This window comes from Mirounga angustirostris, unplaced genomic scaffold (genome assembly GCF_029215605.1).
Source record: "Mirounga angustirostris isolate CCGP_5_RB_7025 unplaced genomic scaffold, mMirAng1.0.hap1 SCAF_15, whole genome shotgun sequence".
In the NCBI taxonomy this organism is placed as follows: Eukaryota; Metazoa; Chordata; class Mammalia; order Carnivora; family Phocidae; genus Mirounga; species Mirounga angustirostris.
Window position 1 is genome coordinate 72,140,046 of NW_026991723.1, and position 16,304 is coordinate 72,156,349.

At 38.3% G+C, this 16,304-nt stretch overlaps 1 protein-coding gene across 7 annotated transcripts in view; it reads right to left on the reverse strand.

Moving 5' to 3' along the window:
• LPAR1 (lysophosphatidic acid receptor 1) overlaps positions 1 to 16,304 on the reverse strand; it is a 297,361-nt gene that overhangs the window by 231,752 nt on the left and 49,305 nt on the right. For 4 of the 7 annotated variants that reach the window (XM_064579691.1, XM_064579692.1, XM_045882908.3 and 1 more), the window contains one exon: positions 6,432 to 6,590. The exons of 2 other annotated variants lie outside the window; for them this stretch is intronic. The gene's annotated coding sequence lies outside the window, so the exon portion shown is untranslated. The remainder of the gene's footprint in view (positions 1 to 6,431; positions 6,591 to 16,304) is intronic. One more of the 7 variants, XM_045882909.3, reaches the window with a different exon arrangement.

Consider the following 16,304-nt stretch of genomic DNA (forward strand, 5'->3'; position numbering starts at 1 on the left):
AGGTAACTCAGGTAACCAATGCCTAGTCACTTAAGTCTGATTCTTTGATTACATTTGTTTTACAAAACCTTGAAGAGTCTGGAAAGGTCGTGGGTAAAGGGTAGGAGGGGGAGAGAGAGGAGGTGGGGCTGTCACATTGAATAAATAATCTATCCCAAATTCCCAGCCTGGTTGCCACCAAGTTAGCAGGAAAGGTAAAACTAATATTCCCTGAGGGGCAAAAGCTCAGAAGGTCAGTCCTCTTTCTTATGGAGATTTTGCCTCTTTAGTTGATTCACTGGGTTGAGTGTTAAGATTTTTCACTGCGCCTGTCTTGGGCTTCTCTGCCACTTGTTTCACTATAGTCAATCAGTTATACTTCACTATGTCACCAGAATATAGGTAAAGATAGTGACTTGTCATATGGAGAAAGGAAATGAGGGCCACTGAGCAAAATGCTTTAGCTGAGGTCAAACAAGTATTAGCAATACGGTCACTGCTGAAGTAGAGTTTCCACCATGTGTGAAGGAAAACACAAAAATTGGTAATGGAATGGATCATCATTCATTTCTAACTCAGCTTAGGAATGTGTTCTTGGGTATTATAGATGATCCTAAAGGAGATTCATTCAGATTTGGACATGACACACAAGGGGTAGACTAGGTAGCTTAGGTGTTCATTTGTCTGCATTCATTTGTGTGTGGAGAAAGTTCAAATGAACTTTGCTTGGGAGACCACTCTCTAATTGGGATGGAATAAAAGGGTATAACTCGGTCTTGGTTCCTAGCCTAGCACCTTGGAGTGGACAGCAGGAAAGAGGTAAAGGAGCTATTTCCCCAAGGAAGGAAAAGGAGCATAGGATTACCCAGGTGACAAAGAGTAACATATAGTCAGGAAGGGTGCGGGCTCCTCCCCCTGCCCACACACAGCATAGCTTTGATTTGGTGAGGACTAAAGGAACTGCAGCGTCCCTCAGGCACCCCAAGGGCCTGAGGAGTGCCATCTTTTGTCAATGTCATCAACGGTGTCATGGCAGACACCAGCAGCAGTGATGATGCTGAGTTACAATTCTCAGGAAGTTTCATAAACATCAGATATCAAAAGGGTGCACAGGGTCGAACAACACGAGCTAAAGTAAGACACCACAGAACCAACCAAGTAAAACTTGGAAAGGCTGGACACCCTTTGTCAGTCTTATGCAAGTGCCAATAGAATTTATTACTATAATCATCCCATCCAGACCTATGGTCTGGTGAGTTCTGGGAACATCAATTTACACAAAGGTACACTATTTAAATTAGTACCACAAAATGGGCACAGAAAAAATTAGCTAGTGAAGTAGACTGAATGGAAGCAAAGCAGGTTTGTAAAATACTTCATGTTAACTGTGTTTTAGGCAATTCACTCTCTAATTTTTTTTATTCCTTTTTAAATTATCATTTAAAAGCCTGTTCCAATTTTTTTTTTTTTTTTAGATTTTATTTATTTGAGAGACAGACAGAGATAGTGAGAGAGAGCACAGTGGGGAGGAGAGAGAGAAGCAGGCTCCCCACAGAGCAGGAAGCCCAATGCGGGACTCGATCCCAGGACCCTGGGATCATGACCTGAGCCAAAGGCAGATGCTTAACCGACTGAGCCACCCAGGCGCCCAAGCCTATTCCAATTTTAATGTTATTTTTCCCCCATAGAGGAGGAGAAGAAACAAAAAATGATGTATGTCAAAAAACCCTACTGTAGGGCTGCATTTTTATATAAATCAGTACCAGGCAAAACTAATCTATGATAGATACCACAGTGTAATTACTTCTGGGTTGGGGCTATTGACTGGGAAGGAACATAAGGAAACTTTCTAGGGATAAGAACATGTTCTCTACCTTGTGTAGTGGTCATAAGGGGTATACACATTTATAAAAATTCATTGAGTTATAAAATCAAAATTTGTACATTTTACTATATTAATATGCCTCACTGGAAACTGTTAAAAATGTTTATTGCGTATATATTGCCTATTCTTGACTTCATATACTTCCACAAAGAAAAAAATTGATAGATCCAAAATACTCATGTTGCTGTCTTGCTTAGAGTCATATTATTTTTTTTTTGAGAGAGAGAGAGAGTGCATGGGGGACAGAGCGGGGAGGGTAAGGGAAGAGAGAGAGAGAGTGTGTCGTGGGGAGGAGCAGAGGGAGAGAGAGAATCTTAAGCAGCTTCCATGCCCAGCGCGGAGCCCAACACAGGGCTTGATCTTACAACCCTGAGATCATGACCTGAGCAGAAATCAAGAGTCGGAGGTTTAACTGACTGAGTCACCCAGGCACCCCTAGAGTCATATTAAATATATAAGTTAACCTAAGAAGAATTGATAATATATTGGGTCAACCTATCAGAAACACATTTTATCTCCATTTATTCATTTTTAGTTGAATACTCTGTCTACATATTAAATTTTTTCCTGAGTTAATTTAAAAAGTACTTTTGTAGAAATTTTAATTATATATTTTTCCATCATACTCACCAGTGAGTTGTTGCTCCTATATAGGAAAATAATAGTATAGTTATTTTAACTAACTTATTTCCATTATTTTCTCTCTAGAATTTGCTGTTGTTTTGCTTGTTTTCATTGAGAATATCACTAAGAAATAATGACAGTATTCCCTTGTTCTTGGCTTGAACTACCAAAAAGCTATTTTTAAAAAGCGATATACAGTGCCATATGTCAATTATATATCAGTAAAAATGAAAGGAAGAAAATGACAAAAGCTAGTATTCCTGTCCTCTTTGTAGTCTTGATAAAATGCTTTTAGCATTTACCACTAGTAGGATGTTGATGTTAGATTGAGAGAAAGATTCATTCTCATATTAAGATATTATCATCTATCCTTAGTTTTCTTTGAATTTTATCATAGATGGGTATAGAATTTTGCATCTCCAGGCATAGAAAATAGGTAGAGAAAATTCATCTCAACAATTTATTAAAATGTTCAAATGGTTTCCTTCCTTTGACCTGATAATACCATGATATGTTATGTTAAAAGAGTTTCTAATATTCCAGGGCACCTGGGTGGCTCAGTTGGTTAAGCGACTGCCTTCAGCTCAGGTCATGATCCTGGGGTCCTGGGATCGAGTCCCAACATCGGGCTCCTTGCTCACTGGGGAGTCTGCTTTTCCCTCTGCCTCTGCCTGCCACTCTCCCTGCTTGTGCTCTCTCTCTCTCTGTCAAATAAATAAATAAAATCTTTAAAAATAATAATAATAAAATAAATTATTCCAGATTCCTAGAAATCATATTCCTTTCAATGTAGTTCTACATTTGGTTTGTGAAGAATTTAGGTAGTTTTTTTTCCCTCTAGAACTGTAAATATATAGCTTTATTTTTTTCACAAGCATTTTAGGTCCATTTTTTGCCTCTGTAATTGCAAATAGAGAATTTTTTTCCTGTGGCAAGCATTTCAGGAAGTTTGGCCTCAGTGATCATAATTTTAATTTTAATTTTGTATGCTTTGTCAGATTTTGGTATCAGTGCTTAGCCAGCATTGAACAATGAATTGGGGAATTTTCCTTCCTTTTATGGAATCTAGAATAGTTCATGTATTGTGGCAATTGCCCGTTATTGGAAGGTTTGAAAAAACTCACACATAAAAATGACTCAGGTCTTTATCCATCTTGGAGAAAATTCTTTTTGAAGGTTATTGGTCTATTCAATTTTTCTGTATCCTGACTCAATTTGAGCAATATATATTTTCCTACAAAACTGCCAGTTTTGCCAGCTTTCATATTTGTTAATATTAAATATCATATTCTCTTATAAATTTTTTATAATTCCATTATTTAAAGTTAGATCCCATTTTAATTCATAATACTATGTGTTTTGTACATGGCAAGCTAACTTTCTTGGCGGTTTCTGTTTTATCTGTCTTGATTAATTTCTGCTTTTACCTTTAATCCTTTTCCCTTGCTTGCCTTAGATTAATTTGATTGTTTTCCAACTCTTTGATGATGATAGCTTATTTTCATTCTTTCTGGTTTAATAGAAGTGCACTGCAAGAACACATTTTGGATATACTTTTAGCTTCCTTTATGTAAGATCTTATATTCAGTGTTCTCATCATCATTTCCAATAACATCAGCTTCAAATTTTTTTCCTACTTAACTCAAGAAAAGAGACATATTAGTTAGAAGTCAGGTTTGGCTGCCGTGAGAGGCCCTGAGAGTGGCTGAAATCAGGAAAATATCCATGTAGGAGCCTAGGGCTGAGGGCAGCTTAGTCTTTATCTTGCTAAGATATATACCACCAGTTTCCATAGTATGTAGTTTCCACATCAAGATTTCAGATCACTGAAGTAGTCCTTAACATCATAGCCATATTCCCGTCCACAGAAGGAGAAGAGGGAAGGAAAGGACTAACAAAGTATACATGGCACATTATCACTGCCATCCCCATTAGAATTTAGTCACATGGCCACATCTAGAATCAAGGGATCCTGACACATGTAGTCTCTCCCTGGTGGGCCAGGTGCTAAATTAAAAATTCTATTACTATGTAAAATGGGAGAACAGATAAACAGGGGAAAAGAATCAATACCTGCCAGAGAGTTTTAAAAATGTTTCCAGCAAGCTGATTTAATTTTTAATTTCTAATTTTGTTTCATATCCCAAACAATGGGATATGAATTATTCCTAGTTTTTAAATTTATTGACAATTGTTTTAATTTAAGTATACTTGGCACACAATGTTCTGTTAGTTTCAGGTGTACACATAGTGACTGGGCAAGGCTATATGTTACACCATGCTCACCAAAGTGTAGCTACCATCAGTCACCATACAACACTATTACAATACCATTGACTATATTCCCTATGCTCTACCTTTTATTCCTGTGACTTATTCATTCCATAATTGTAACCCTGTGTCTCCCACGTTCCTACACCCATTTTGCCCATCCCCCCACCACCTCCTCTCCGACAACCATCAGTCTGTTCTCTGTATATGAGTCTGTTTCTGCTTTTTGTTTATTCGTTGTTTTGCTTTTTAGATTCCACATATAAGTGAAATCATATGATATTTGTCTTTCTCTGACATTTTGTTTAGCATATTACTAGGTTCATCCATGTTGTCCCAAGGATGGCAAGACCTCATCCTTTTTATGGCTGAGTAATATTCCATTGTATATATATACCACTTCTTTATTCATTCATCTCTCAATGGACACTTGCATTGCTTTCATATCTCAGCTACTGTAAATAATGCTGCAATAAACATAGGGATATATATATATATATCTTTCAAATTAGTGTTTTCAGTTTTGTTGCGGTGTGGAGATAAATATCCAGTAGTGGAATTACTAGATAGTATGCTATTTTTATTTGTAGTTTTTTGAGGAGCCTCCATACTGTTTTCCACAGTGGCTGCACCAACTTACATTCCCACCAACAGTGTGCAAGGGTTCCTTTTTCTCCACACCCTTGCCAACACTTATTTCTTATCTTTTTGATTCTAGCCATTTTGACAGGTGTAAAGTGATATATCTCATTGTGGTTTTAATTTGCACTTCCCTAATGATGAGTGATGCTGAGCATCTTTTCATATGTCTGTTGGGCATCTGTATGTCTTCTTTGGAAAAATGTCTATTCAGGTCTTCTGCCTATTTTAATAGGATTTTTTTTTTTGGTGTTCAGTCACATAAGTTCTTTATATATTTGGATATTAACCTCTTGTTGGATATATCATTTGTAAATACCTTCTCCCATTCAGTAGGTTGCCTTTTCATGTTCTTGATGGTTTCCTTTGCTGTGCAAAAGCTTTTCATCTTGGCGTAGTCCCAATAGTTTATTTTTGCTTTTGTTTCCCTTGCCTGAGGAGACCTATCTGGGAAAGTGTTGCAACAGCTGATATCAAAGAGATTACTACTTATCTTTTCTTCTGGGAGTTTTACAGTTTCAGGTCTCACATTTAGGTCCTTAACCCATTTTGAGTTTATTGTTGTGTAGGGTGTAAAAAAAAAAAAGGTTGAGTTTCATTCTTTTGCATGCAGCGGTCCAATTTCCCAGCAACATTTATTGAAGACTATCTTTGCCCCATTGTATATTCTTGCCTCCTTTGTTGTAGATGAATTAACCATATAAGTGAGGGTTTATTACAGGGCTCTCTATTCCATTCCATTGATCTATGTGTTTACTTTTGTGCCAGTTCCATATTGTTTTGGTTACTACAGCTTTGTGGTATATCTTGAAATAGTGTGTTGCTCCAGCTTTGTTCTTCTTTCTCAAGATCGCTCTGGCTGTCCAGAGTCTTTGTGGTTCCATACATATTGACATTTTTTATACCTTAATAGATGATCAGACATTTTTTAAATACCCACAGACAATGAAAAAGGATGTGTTTTCTCTGTAGGGTACAACATTTTATGCATATTTATAAATCAGCTCTCCCATCGGTTTCCCTCCATCCTCACCTAAAGCAGTTTACCTGCCAGTTACATTCCTCCCATAACCAATATTTCTGCTGGTTTCCTTTTACTTGCTTTCTAGTTTTCTTCAGCTTTTCTGAATAGATGCTTAGAGAAGGCAGAATAGAGGTAGAGGCCAGCTTCATATATCCCATCGTCATAATTCTGTAAAATAGAACTTATTTTAGAAATGGCTAGTTTGCTATTTTTCACTGATATTAATAAGAACCTTGGACAAATATGCCTCTTTAATGAAGTACTAGGGACTACATTTATTCAAATAATAATTTGGGCTATCTTTCAAGTTGTAGTTTCACTATAAATTCTGATTCCTAAAAAAATTTTTAACTAAATTTCAATAATATAATTTGCGGTTGTTTTTTTTTAAAGATTTTATTTATTTGAGAGAGAGAGAATGAATAAGAGAGAGAGAGTACAAGGGCAGGGAGGGTCAGAGGGAGAAGCAGACTCCCTGCTGAGCAGAGAGCCCCATGCGGGACTCCATCCTGGAACTCCAGGATTATGACCTGAGCCGAAGGCCGTCGCTTAACCAACTGAGCCACCCAGGCGCCTGGGGTTTTTTTTAATTAAAATCTTGGACGCTACTGTACCATGTAGCCAAAAATTTTATACAGCCTTTCTATATGTTCCAGTGCTAATAATAAACATTGTTCCATTATTATGGCATGTTTCCACTATTTTAAAATTTTTTAATTATATCAGTATTTATTTTGTAAATTTTAAAAATTGTATATTTTTATAAATTATAATTTCAAATATAATTTATTTGAATTACATAATGTTTTCTAACAAATCCAAAGTTTTTCATTTTATAAAATATAGCCTCTTGTAATTAGGGTAAAACTGGAAAGTTAAAAATGAGATGTAGGTCTGCAGCTGGCAAAGAAACATGCTCAAAACTCTGTAGAGTTAAAAATTATAGAGGCTGAATTCTTAGTCAGAAGATGTTTTCCCAATGTCAGGTTAATAATTTTGTGTCTGGGTTCAACTGTGAAAACAATAGAATTCCAAGATGGAATTGTTGTGGGGGAGGGGAAAAAGAAAGCCAAGAAGGGCGAGGAGGATATGATTTTAACATCTGAAACTCAACTTTATAATAAGAAACAGAGGAGACATGATGTCATACTATAGAAGGTAACTCCACTGTATTTTTTTTTTTTCAAGTTGGCTTGACCTGAGGTTTTCAACAAAGTCCACATGGAAAGAAGAGAGAAATCCATATATTCCAAGTTTGAAACAAAGACTTAAAACAGGGGATTTCTCACTCATGAATTTAACATGCTTGCATTTAATGCAGACCAAGTAAAGCCACCTTATTATTGCCTCTTCCTGGCCTCCTTCCCCCAAGTCTGTTAACCTCACTCTGAATCTGCAGGATGCTGTCTGGCCTGGGTAGTCGCCTGACCACTAACCGAGGGAGGAGGTTCCTTCTTTCCCACTGATGGAAAAGTCATCTATTGTCTTTCATCGACTCTAAAGACTCAGGTTTGGTTTACTGTGTTTAGTTTTTTGTTCTTGTTTTGTTTGGTTTTCATATTCTACCACCTCTATAATCAGGATGGATCCTACAATCAGGATGGGTCTTATAATCTATGATGCTTTGTGGTTTGATTGGCAAAGGTTTTTGTTGTTGTTGTTTGCATACCTGCTTGCTTTTGTATTTTCCTTAGTGGAACATAAAATAATGCTGCATCCATTGCATATGTTGTGTTAGAATTTACAAAATATAATAACTCTAATAGGGGTGACTGATGAGGCACAAGGGCTTTATCTGGCTTTGCTTTTATTCTGGGGTGACATCTTTTTTAAAAGATTTATTTATTTATTTATTTGAGAGAGAGAGCATGAGAGGGAGAGATGCAGAGTATGAGGGAGAGAGAGAACCCTAAACAGACTCCCTGCTGAGTGTGGAGCTCCACATGGGGCTTGATCTCACCACCCTGAGATCATGACCCAAGCTAAAACCAAGAGTTGGATGCTCAACTGATGGAGCAACCCAGGTGCCCCCCTGGGGTGACATCTTGATTAAAGAAGACACCCAGAAAGGAGCTCCCTAGGAGCTGGTCTGTGTTCAGTGAAAATTCACTTCTGTGGCTGCTCTTGATTATGCAAATATAAAGCTAGCAGTCACTTTTCACCTGGGGGAAGGCTGCCCATCTTCCCCGAAAGCTCTAGGTAGGAAGTGTATCAACTTGCATAAGAAGCCCAGAATCTACAAAGAGGAAAGGATGCAGAATGCAGCCCCTGTCCCTCTAAAAATCCAAGGCCAGGGAAATGTGGGATGAAACAGGGCGCCAATGAGCAAGAGATGCTGGAAGAAAGTGACAAGTACGCGAAAGGAGAAAACATTGAGAGGAAACAAGAAAAGGCTGTTTTTTTTCTTGAGTAGGTGGCGCAGCCTGAAGCCAAGCCTAGGTTTTAGGGAGAAAAGCAGCGGGTGGCTAGGACAACAAACCCTACGTACTTGGCCACTCAAGCATGGTGCTGAGCTGTTTGGAGAACAGTGACCAAGCCCAGATCGCAGGAGCCCAGCCAGGAACCACGGCAGCACTGGCAGGAATCCAAACCTTTACGAGCATTGCCTCAACTGCAGACAGGCACCCACTGGCTGAGCAGGACTAGCCTTGTAACAGCAACAACACATGGCAGAAGCCAAAGCAATGGCACCCATAAACCGACTCAACTTGCTAGTCCCCCTTCTCCACCTGGTGCTTGAAAGTAAGACTGACACCCTCTGGACTGGGTATGGCCCTGCATTCATGGAAAATTAATGGAAAAGGAGGACACTTGCCAATCTTTGTATCCCAGCTGCTAGAGCTGACAATTTGCCTACCAAGTACTTAGTACCTGTTACAAATCAGGCACCACAGAAGAAACTTTTAAAATGTTCCTGATGATGGGACGCCTGGGTGGCTCAGTCGGTTAAGCGTCTGCCTTCGGCTCAGGTCATGATCCCAGGGTCCTGGGATCGAGTCCCACATCGGGCTCCTTGCTGAGCAAGAGGCCTGCTTCTCCCTCTGCCTTCCTCTGTCTCTCGCTCTCTGATAAATAAATAAAATCTTAAAAAAATAAAATAAAATAAAATAAAATAAAATAAAATAAAATAAAATAAAATGTTCCTGATGATCAGTGACAAGTTGTAATTATTCTAAGGAAGTCACAAGGGTTTAAAAAAAAAAAGTTGTCCAAAGACAGAAAGCTAGTAAGCAGTGGATTAAAAATTCAAACGAAGGCCAACCTGACTTGGAAAGTCATATTCTTTTCACAGTATCATCCTGACCATCTCTGGAAAGATGAGAATTCTCACAAGGTCAAGTTCCTCAGAGATCATCCACAGTAAAACTGGTTGTTTTACTCGGGATTAGAGAACATAAGCCGCGTTTGGAATATGGAGAGGAAATAGCTGGGCCTAGAACCAGCCATCCATTCCAGTGATGCAGAAGTCTCGAGTCACATTTTCTTGGGTTCACTGTGAACTGATTAATACAAAGCTTGACAAATTAAGGAGTTCCTGAAAGTCTCTAATGAGACGTTTTCTGAAAAACAAAGGGGACCTTGACTCTGCTTCCTTAGGAGGAAACACACAAGATGCTATAGAGAAGTCCTGAAAAATCTGTCTTTCAGAGTCTTGCTTCTTAGGTCAATAAGGAAAGGTAGAGGGGTTTGTCACTAATCTAAAATCCATCTACTTGGTTGCCTGAGGGGAGGCGGCATGGGGGAACAGGCGAACCAGGTGAAAGGGAGTGGGAGATACAGGCTTCCACTTATGGGATGAATAAGTCAGGAAAATAAAAGGCACAGCAGAGGAAATATAACCAATAATATTGTAGTAGCTTTGTATGGTGACAGATGGTAACTACACTTGTGGTGAGCATAGCCTAAGAGAAATCGAATAACTATTGTACACCTGAAACTAATGTAACATTGTATGTAAACTATACTAAAAAAATTTTTTTAATAAATAAAAATAAAATCCATCTACTAAAGGATTGATGGGGCACCTCTAGAACTTCCTGGATATTGAACTTCTTAAGGCAAAGAGACCACTAACACTTTTGTGTTATTTTTACATCTTTTTTCTGGTTAAAAAATATGATATGGGGCGCCTGGGTGGCTCAGCTGGTTAAGCGACTGCCTTTGGCTCAGGTCATGATCCTGGAGTCCCGGGATCGAGTCTCGCATCGGGCTCCCTGCTTGGCGGGGAGTCTGCTTCTCCCTCTGACCCTCCTCCCTCTCATGCTCTCTGTCTCTCATTCTCTCTCTCGCAAATAAATAAAATCATAAAAAAAAAATATGATATGACTTTGTGTAAATGGTGGAATAAAAACAATTTCCATGAACAAAAGACAATATGTGATATATAATCTTCCCATGAAGTGATAAGAAAAGTTACCAGTTCAAATTACTGTTTCCAGTCATAGCTAGTAAAAAATCATCATTAGTACCACACATGGAAATAATTGTATATCCTTCTTCTGCTTAACATTACATCATGAGTTTTCCCCTAGCCATTACAAATTTCCAGAATGTGCCAAGCTTGTGATTTTGGGTATGGGCCATCAAGGATTCTAATCATGGAATAGACACTAAAGGAACATATTGCCTGCCTGCCTGCCTGCAAATAAGTTCAGAGGAAAAGGCAACCAAAGTCAGCAAGATGAGGGCATGCTTGAGAGGCAATGGAAACTTGAAGTATTATTTCAAAAGGTATGAGTAGAAAAAAAAAATAAAAAGGTATGAGTAGAAAACAACAAAAAAAATCAGAAAACATCTGCTCCAAACATTAGGGAACATGGGTTAAACTATTTAGGGATTTAAAACTCTATAGAGATTTACTGGGATAATGACACCCAGAGGGAGGGAATATTTTATAAACAGGGTGATTACATAATTTATCATTAAATCTGGAACACTATTGATAATTGCACTGGGACAATGGTAAACCAGGACATTCCTAGGGAAACTGACACAAATAGTTGCCTTATTTACAGTTCCTTTATAGCCGATCAAGAAGATATGAAGGTGAAGGGTTCTTAAGGGCTCCCAGACTGCTTGGATATTATTGCATTGGCAATGGGTACTAACAGGGGCATCAAGAATTCTGATTCTGATTCTGTTTCACTGTTTTGGCTATGCTACTATTGGAAGCAATGCTTCAATATCATAAATACATACACACACACACACACACACACACACATGAATGGTCCAGTGGGATTCATGAGGCAGATACTAGAAATTTCCCTAGGGGGAGATGGTACACAAATGTCCATTGATTATATAATGTTTTTTCAGTGGAGACTGTATATTACATAAGAAACATTCATTATACAGTATTCCTAAGGTCTCTGCACTGTTGTGTTAATCCATTCATCCCAAAGCATCATTATGATTCCAGGATTTCCTTATGTCCTTTTTCCATTCTCTGTCACAGAAATGCTAAGCAGAGAATGAGATTTTGCTGGGATGAGTGAATGACAAAGTAGTGAAAGATGGGGTGGATTTGTGTGGAAAAAGCACCTGGATTCCCAAGGTTGTGGGACTGGCAACTCCCACCATGACTCCTTAGAGACACAGGGAGCACGTAACAATTTGCCAGCATGAGACGTTAATGTGATGCAGGCAGAGAGACAGACCTCCCAGGGTCTGAATTAAGTGATAAAAGGTTTATTAAAATTGCTGGGAAGTTTTTTTCCTAACAGAATGAGGACAGGCTGAGAAACCTAACCCCAGCCAAGGTCACGTCAAAGGACCAGTCTGGCAGACTGTTGCTGTCGCCAGCAAGACAGGCTAAGCAACCCGCCCAAGGTCCCACAGCTAAGAAGTGGTAGATCTGGGATTTAAACCTGGACAGCCTGATTCCAGACTCTTCACTACCCAATCCAGATATGTGGAATTTGAAAAATCTACTGTACTGGGGCTACGTATGATATCTTCAGGGTAGTGGGAATAACTGCTTCAAACTCTCTTGCTGGCATTTTTTTATGACCTTGTGTTTAATCTGAATGCTCTCTGAACTACTGGCTCTCTAGCATGTCTTGTCACTCTCAGGGCACAGTGAGGACATGGACCAGAACAATCTTCTACCACATCCTGTCTAATGTGTATAATAATACACTAACAAAAGAGAGAATGCACGAGTGTGCAGCAATATTCACTGGCAGTAAAAATTGATGAGAAATCTAGGGTACAAGATGGGGAAATGCTATATTTGTCATCAAAATAAAGGAGACAAATAATTTAAGTGACTTGATAATCAGTTTAATTAGGCAATCGGACGTCATGGTTTTAAATCAACAACACTCTACAATTATCCTTCTCTAAGTAGTATTTTGTCGACAATCTCACTCTCTTTCTTTCTCTCTCTCTCTCTCTCTTTCCCTCAGCATTATTTCAAAGTAAAATAGATGCTCCTTTATTTCTATGGCGTATTTCCTGTTCCTCAATAACTCAGCTCTTTGGGAGGAGTAAATGTATACTATAAATTCTATTTTGTCTTGCCAGAGTGAAATTCCAGTGGTCTACAACTTTTTTCTGTGACAAAGCTTTCTGGCTGAGCACTAACAATCTTCTTTATAAAAGAGACCAGGAACACGAAGAAGACCCAAGCTAAACAATGAGCACACAGTTATTAATCATGATAGAACCCAAAATATGTTTGACAGAAAGGATGCACTCCTTTTGTTATATACATGACCCTGAAACGTCAATTTCTCAAAAATTTTTCACTGAGATTTGTTTTTTTTTTTTAAGATTTTTATTTATTTGAGAGAGAGAATGAGAGAGAGAGAGCACATGAGAGGGGGGAGGGTCAGAGGGAGAAGCAGACTCCCTGCTGAGCAAGGAGCCTGATGCGGGACTCGATCCTGGGACTCAAGGATCATGACCTGAGCCAAAGGCAGTCGCCCCACCAACTGAGCCACCCAGGCACCCTTCATTGAGATTTGTAACAGTCACATCGACTTTCACCAGACTAATCTGTTATTTAGGGATGCCAGATTAAATATTTATAAAAGTAGAAGAAATTATTCACTAGCCTTATTTTCTTTTTAGGATAGAGAGTGCCTAATGGTGTGTGGAGCACATACATTTTAAGAAATAATCTATATCCTTTCACATTCTTGAGTAATTCTGGGAAAAGATTATTTTACACAGAGAACTGTCTGGAAATTTCCCTTAGTCTTGAAATGCTCTCTGAACAACGATTATACTTTTGAGAATTTATACACAGTAAGATTTCACAGCAAATATGGCAGCACCCAGAATGTTTGCAGTTGAGGATAATTATCACAGTATACTGCAGTATTCTGCAGATTGCAGAAGAGAGAGCATCTTTGTCATTAGAACAGGACTGTTTGGTAATACTGAGGCAGAATGACATGGAGATAAAACAGAGAATTTGGAGATAGAAAGGTCAGGGCTGAAAAACAGATAGTTAAGAATGCCCGTATGTCCATCTGTAAGCCCCTGACAACCCTTCGTCTACAGGGATAAAAGTACTTCCTTCCACAGGGATACTATTTCAGAATGAGTGAAGAGTCTGCAAATGGCCATGAGCTGCTTTAAAACAAGGGTGCACTGTAAACATCAAATTATTAACTCTTCTATGGGTCACAGCTCATTCATTCTTGGCCGAGGGATAAATACGATAGTGTTTACCCAGGATCCTGAGTGGACAATTAGCCTAATAATATACTGGAAGCGTTCAGTGTTTGCAACCTGGCTTGGAAATTCTGTTTTTGAAGTTATAGATTATTTTAGTCTTAGCGATTTGGCTACTCTGGTTAAAGTAAAATCTCATTTCCTGTATTCATTTATTATTGCTGTTCCTTCAAATTCCAAAAAGGATTTTAAGAGACTTAAAAAGAAATGAAAGAAAAGACTAAAAGAGACATTGTAAGGAAGTGGTAGAATAAGTAATTATGTAAGAAAACTATGTTGAGAAAAAAAAATTTTTTTTTAAGTAGGCTCCACACCTGGCATGGAGCCCAAAGCAGGCTTGAACTCATGACCCTGAGATCCTGAGATCAAGACCTGAGCCACCCATGTGCCCCGAGGAAAAATATTTCAGTTGAACACAAGACTTAGATATTCCCACCAGATAAAAGGAAATATAAGACTTTGGTACAAAATGGCATCTACTTAGCAACTTCTGTAGCAATCTTTCCTGAAAACATTCTAACACTGTGGTGAAGATTCAGAAAACTATGAAAGCAGCAGTAAGATTAATAGACACTATAGTGAAATGTGTGCAAGGAAAGGAATTCCAACTGACTAAAATGTCAATGGAGTTGGATTGAGAAAAAATAATCCAGAGCTTCTCAAGCCTCATCAAGTGGAAGAAAGGACTCAGCTTAGTCGAAAAATGACAGTAGAGACACTTCATCCTTCTTCTGCTCTCTTTCTCTGGCTCCACACAAGGAGAGCTGTGTCACAAAGGCAAAAATGGGGAGAGCCTTGATAAGAATGTGCAATGCCAGCTCTGATGTTTCACATGCTCTTTGGTTCATAGAGTGGAAATGAGAGAAAAGCACGCCTTGTTCCAGCATAATGCACTCTATAAATGTATGGAACATGGTGCCATTTTGGCTAAGAAACACCCAATAAAAACCGTGCCAAGAGTCAAGGAGAATCCACTCATCTTGACTAATGAGATAAACACCAGTTTTGAGTAGGGCTTTCCATTGATTAAATAGAATAAGAAGGGGCACCTGGGTGGCTCAGTCGGTTAAGCATCTGCCTTTGGCTCAGGTCATGATCTCAAGGTCCTGGGATCAAGCCCTACATGGAGCTCCACATGGGGCTCCCTGTTCAGCGGGGAGCCTGCTTCTCCCTCTTCCTCTGCCTTTCCCCCTTGCCCCCACTCATGCTCTCTCTCTCTAATAAATAAATAAAATTTTTTTAAAAAAGAAGAAAATGTTTAATATCAATTTTTTCATTTAACATTTTTAAAAATAAAAATATTTTAATTTAGATGTTTAATTAAAATTTTAAATTTAAAATTTTTATTTTAAATTAAAAATATATATATAACTTCAAATTTCTTCCAAAACAGAAAAAGAAAAAAAAGGTAAACAGGCCCTGTGGAAAAAATAATGTATGACAAGGGAAACGTATTATCAATCTGATGATCTGAAAGAGACTTTCCTATCTTTGAAAATGATATTTGGTGGGAAGTAAAGGATAACTTTATAAAACTTGACATCTTCAATAGGATGCAAGGCAACAGAGCAAATATGAAAGAAGAACAGGAAGAGGTGAAATAGTGCAACAAATTGAGAAGTCAGGATAATAATTAGAGATGAGCAGGGGGTTGGAGAGACAGAAGAACAAAAAGGAAACTGGTACTGAAATAGCAGAATTAAGATCTGCGAAGAGAAGAAATGATGTGGCAAAGAGAGCAAATGTGGAAATTAACTTGCAGAGTCTTCCAAAAACATAGCTGTAAAGGACAATGAGCTGAATAGCATGTGGGAAGTTATAAATATCAAGGACTTATATGACAGTCTAACCAAGGAATTAATGATGGTCACACCTACAAGACCAGAACAATTTTAAGTCATATAACTTTTCTGAGCTTAAAAACACAAAGATTAGAATATTTCATATCAAAAGTAATTAACATGTTCTATGTGAAATTACCAAAAAGAGACCTATGCCAAAATTTCTGATTTACAAGGATAAAGAAAATATCCTGTAAGATCGAGCTCCACGCTGGGCTCCATGCTAGGCGTGGAGCCTGCTTAAGATTCTCTCTCTCCCTCACCCTTTGCCCCTCCCGCTCTCTCTCTCTCACTCTCTCTAAAAAAAAAAAGTATATATATACACATATATATATCTCCTTCAAGCATTCTGGGG